The following is a 6,106-nucleotide window of genomic DNA, read 5'->3' on the forward strand; positions in this document are numbered from 1 at the left end:
GTACTCACATAATGGAGCATTGATTCGGAGCTGCAGTTATCGTTCGCCGCTACTCCATTGTGGTGCTTAGCTCCCTTCTCTGAGTCTATCCGCTACCTCTTAGTAGAATAGGAACCTTTGGTCCCATCTTCACGTATGTACGTAGACGCTTGTAGCTGTTAGAACTTACCATTTCATTATCACGGCTTGATGTTCTGTTGCGCGGTGACGACGTATGCTTTGTGGGAGAGGAGACCACACACAAAGGGATAAGGAGACACCAAAAGTGGTGGAGCAAAAGCTACTCTAGCTTATTCCTCTATCATATATATATGAGTATACATGGGCACTGTACAAGTGGGTGGGCAAACTGCCCTTTACCCCAACAACCTCCCACTTAAAGGCAGTGTGCCTTTAAGGGAGTATAGTACACATATAATACAATAAGCCATAGGCTGAAAAACAAGATGACCAGACCGTCATCCTATGTTCATCTGCACTTTACAATGTGCAAAAAACATAGAGGATAAGCCGCTAGCAGACATCAGGTTTGCAGGATAGAAAATGACAGAATGAGTGGAATGGATCATGGTAAATACCATGTGTATGAATGGTAAATACCATGTGTATGAATGGTAAATACCTTGGCATGAGGTGACAGTTATTTGTGTATGGGATATTATGTGGTTTTTTAGAAAATAGGAAGAGTGAGTCATATAAAGAGTGGGTCTAATATCCATGTGTTCCAATAATGTAAGAGGGATCACATGCCAAGTGCGTGGAAGGTATATGGGGGAGTGTAGAATTACTATGTGGAATAAGGAGGATGTGGACATTTGGAAAAGAGAGGTTCCCTATAGGATCCATGTGGGAAGACCCTTGACTCTCTCAATATTTTAAGGGTCTTGAGCATCTTTTGATGGGGCACATGTCAAGAGTAGCCAAAAAGGACATGGATGGTGACATACGGGCTTATGTGATTGATGGGGAAAGGAATCTACAGGCATCAATTGTAAATGGGTGAAGGAGGGTGACAAATCTCTATAAAGGGAGCCCTCCTCTCCCTTGTTCATCATCTCTTCCCCTATTGAGCCTCATGCTGTTGTAGCTCTAGTCCCCCTAATCCTGTTCTAGGAGCCTTCTTTCTCTCTCTTGCAGATATCCTCTTATGAAGACTTTTGAGTCCATATCTCTCTAGTTCATTCTCTTTCTATGAGTAGTCTTGGAGCTCCCACTCCCTTGTGTATGTATGAAACCTCTTCTTCTCCCTTGTGTTTGTAGTATTTTGAGTTGAATTTGACTAGAGTCTCTCTATTGGTAATGAAGGTCACTTCAAGTTCTCTCTCTTGAGTGTCTCTCCTCTTTTTCCATTTCTCTCTCTTCCAAAGTGTTCAAAAGTGGTGTCTATTCGGCCGCTCATTGCACATACATGGTTATCCATTTTCGGACCCATGAAGGGAGCTCTTCCTTCTCTCCTAGGCAACTTCTATGGGACTTGGATCATTGATGAAGTCTGAGCTTGGAGGGAGTATTCTCCCAAGCCGGCATCAGTAGAAGGAAGAGGTGTTTTTCATGATTGTTTGACCCCCTGTTAGTATTGGGCTCATAACTTTTTACTCAATGCTCCAATTTTGAAGAAACTTATATCAGCATGAAGCTCTATTTAAGAATCATAATAATATATTTTTAGTTTCTGTATCAGATGTAATATAAAAAATCTACGACTCTCTATGTGTGACTATTTTTTTTGGAGACAATTTCTACCCCCTTCCAGTAAAATGCCCATAACTTTTCAACCGCTTCTTTGTTTCTTACGAAACTTATATCAGAGAAAATCCCATTTCAAGATGCATCTCTAGGTGTGTTTGAATCTTTGACATCATGTCTTTGCTAGAAGCTATAATCCTTTGTGTCTAATGGTAGTTTGTAGAGTGTTTTGAGCTACTTGTAGAGATATCTATGAAGGAGGTGCAATGTTTCCTCAGAACCTACCCATCCAACCCAATCAGCCCCTTCAAACTCCTTGATATATATCATTTCATGTCATACTGACCTGCAATATCTTCTTTCAACAATGCATCAATCTTCTCTTTTGTGCAGACCAGCTTGGGGAGATTTTGGTCTCTGCCCCCGCTAATTCTTTCCTTCTCCCTATGCTAGAGTACAAAATCACTTGGGATGTTACCATCTTGGCATGAAAGCTTCTATTTAATTTCTGTTTGCCAGTGAATAAAAATCTCTGTCACTAAGTTTGAAAGTAGTAGGAAGCTAAAAGGTGCATGAAGTTTTATTAACCCCAACCCTAGGGGATTCACTCTTCATTAAAGGGGACATCACCTGCATGCATGAACTTTAAAAAAAACCCCTATTTGAGATCCACATAGGAACACCCGTATGTAAGCTTATAAGATACCACCAAAATTCTATTTTGTCCCTACCTATCCTTAAATCTACATTCTTTCTCAAGCATTTAGATTACACAATAAGCAAATTTAGACTACTTTCTCTATGACTATTTAAAACCATACACAAAAATAAACTTGTTCAGACTAGTTACCGAAGGTAGCCTATAGTATGTCCCCCCTCTTAAATTCGATGTTAGAAAAAAATAAAAAGTGTCCCCACCCCTAATGTATAAGCTCATGCCTCATTTTAAAAAAAAACCCTATTGTACACTCACGTGATATCATAAGTTTCCCCCTGGGACCCCAACTTCATGTCACATCTTTTATTGGAGATGCCGGATATGTTTGGTATTGGATTCATCCCACCTTACTAAACGGTCTTGGGTGTAGTGGATTCCATGTTATGCCTAGTATAGGCATGTTTTTTCTTATGTGATATAGAGGATGCCTGGAAGAACTCCGTTAGAAGAGATTGCAACCCATTTAAGAGAACTAGAAGATTGTGAAGGTGATGCTGAAGCTATTCGCACGGTCATCATGATCATATCCTTTATGTTTGCACTCTAAATAGGTTGTTGAATCAACAATGCCATCAAGCACAATGATAGATTGGGGATTGATTCATGCACTGGTAGCATGGTGTGAAGAAGACTTGAGTCTTTGGGTAGTTTTTGACCATAATAGTGGAGTGGTGATTCTCAATGCTTTCAACTTCTTTTTCTATGCAAATGATGAAGAGTACAATATCTTAAAGCTATTATGTGCACTTCCAATTGTAAGAAGGGTGATTCTTGAATATAATTAAGCAGATATTCGGGGTAGTGGAGTCACCAAATGCTTTGATGTTGCAGTTGGACCGGTTCTTACAAGGAGAGGGTGAGATGGTCACTACGTTGGCAATCCGATATGAAGCTTTATGGACAAAATATGAAAGGACAGCTTTGCGAGCTATGGCATCTACATCATCCCCCGTGTGTTAGGGTCATTGTCTCTGACCCTAACATCTCGGATGACCACATTATGCTTCAGCGTCCAAATGGCTCCTTCTTCTCAAAAATAATGAGTAAAGATCCAACAACATATGTGGAGGCACTTCACATTGCGATCAAGAAATAAGCTTCTCTACAGATTGAATCCTCTTTTGTGTCTTCACTAGCTTCAACTTCTAAGGTGGAGGTAATGGGAATACCTCAGATACCAAAGTGCTCTAAGTTAGATCATAATATCTCCCAATTGATGGTAGAGTTTATTGATTTGAAATTGCATTTGGTTAATACACGACAACCTAGAGCACCCAAGAGTGAGGATAGGCCTTGAAAAAGGTCACTTTCTATGAATGTAATGAAAAAGGCCACTCTCGCCCTGAGTGTCCTAGATTGAGAAAGAAAGAAGAGTGAGGTCACTTGCTATGAATGTAATGAAAAAGGTCACTATCGCCCTAAGTGTCCTACATTGAGAAAGAAAGAAGAAAAACAAGTATCCTTGATAGAAGCTTCTTTAGGCGATGAGGAAAGAGAGGCAATGATGTCTAAACAAGGGCACGGTAAAACAAAAGAAGAAGAAGAAAGTAAGAAAGAAGTAAGAACTTCAGGAAGAGGAATGCTGTAGTAAGAAAAATAAGGCATCTAGACGGAGAATCAGCCAATCAGACTTTCCTTTAGGACAAGGCATTGGAAGCTATGACTTGTTGTCCGACCTTGAAAAGAAAGCTGATATCAGCTTTGGTTAGTTACTTGCTTTGTCTCCAAAACTACAGAAAGAATGGGGAAAGGTAGCAAGCAAAAGGGTGTCAAAGAAGAAAAAGAAGAAATGTGCCAACCCTAATGTCCAAAAGGTAGATATAGATGTTGGGGATGATGTGCCTGTGGTTGATGTGATCATTGATGGTCAAGTGATTTCTAATGTTTACATTGATGGAGGTGCATCAATTTATGTCATGAGTGATAAGCCATGATAGATGTTGATTTAAAATACTCTAGTACTACCTCTCATTATCACATCAAATTGGCTGACAACACTAGGGTAAAGACCTTGGGAGTTATGAAGAATCTAGAAGTGGATGTATGTGGAATTTCTGTGCTGACTACTTTTCAGGTGATCCCTACCAAGGCAGATGCACGTGCCTATCCATTGATTTTGGGAAGGCCTTGGCTCTGCAACGTGAAAGTTGTTCAAAAGTGGGATATTAGGGAATTGATTTTGTAGGGAAATGATAGAAAGGTGTGGTAAAACATCTCAGAAGCCACAACAAGGAAATTGTCAAGGAGGAGTCTTCAACATCAGAGAGTTCGAGTTTTGACTTAACCGATGAAGAAGAAGAGACATGGTATAGCTCCGCCGAGGAGTCCAACTCAGAGGGTGAGGTGGAAGGAGTGGCCTTTCATCTTTGTCTTGGTGCTGACTGAGAGGATTCAGGAGGAAACAAGGTGGTGGTACAAGAAGATCTTTCAGAGATACTTCATGTGGAGGATGTGGACTACACTAACTAGCGCCAATGCAATGAAAAGCTTCTTGGAGATTCTCTATCAGGTAGTGAGAAGCTCAAGTACTAGGATATGTTAGATGATTTCCCATATCTCTTTGCAACATGCTATTCACAGGTTTGACCAGTCTTTCTTGTGGAGCACAAGATTGAGTCAAAGCCAAAAAGCAAGTCAATTGTGCAATGGTTAAGGGATTAGGGGTGATCCAAGTTGAGGCACTAAAGAAAGAGATAACACAACTACTTGAGGCTGGATTCATCTTTCTTGTTGATGATTTAGAATGGATATCTCTTGTAGTTGTCACATTAAAGAAAGGAAAAAAGTGGCGGGTTTGTGTGTACTCGTCCTTTGAATGCATGCACTAAGAGGGATCATTTTTCTTTGCCATTCCAAGATGAAGTACTAGACCAAGTAGTAGGGCATGAGATGTATTCTGTATGTGATGGGTATTCTAGTTACTTTCAAATTTGCATTCGAGAGGAAGATCAAAAGAAGACGTTATTTCTCACAGCTTGGGGAGTATTTAGTTATAGAGTGATGCCTTTTGGGTTGACCAACGCACCAACTACATTTCAAAGGTTCATGAATCAAGTGTTCAAGCCTTACTTGGGAAAGTCCATAAGGGTGTATTTGGATGATTTCTACATTTATTCTCGCTGCATAGATCATATGGAGAAGTTAAAGATGGCCTTAGCCAGGATTGATGAAGAAAAAGGGTGTCTAAATCCTAGCAAGTGTCATTTGCCTCAAACAAAAGTAGTTTCATTGGGGCATATTATGTCTAAATAAGGCTTGCAAATGGATCCTGATAAGGTTCAAGCAATCATGGCATTACCAAGTCTTGATAGTGTGACTAGTGTTCACATAATTCTAGGAAAGAGCAACTATTATCAACACTTTTGTGATGATTTCACAGACATAGTGCATCCAATGAACTTGTTGATCACAATGGGGTGTGGAGCAACAAGAGTCTTTTTAGCAATTTAAGGAGGCCACGAGTAAGGGCCCAATATTAAAGCCCCGTGATTGGTCCCAAGAATTTTATGTATATCCAAGTGTATCTTTGCATTCAATTGGTGCTGTATTGCTACCAAAAGGAGAGGTAGGTAGAATGCAACCCATCCATTATGCTAGCTGATAGCTTACAGAGATGGAAACAAGGTATGAAGAAATGGAGCAACAAGCTCTCTCTTTGGTGTTTTCGGTCAGAAAGTTTCGCTCCTTTTTATTGCCTTAACC

Source organism: Dipteris shenzhenensis, chromosome 2, assembly GCF_047967505.1.
Source record: "Dipteris shenzhenensis isolate YYH24624 ecotype China chromosome 2, Dip_SZ_1.0, whole genome shotgun sequence".
NCBI classification, from domain to species: Eukaryota; Viridiplantae; Streptophyta; class Polypodiopsida; order Gleicheniales; family Dipteridaceae; genus Dipteris; species Dipteris shenzhenensis.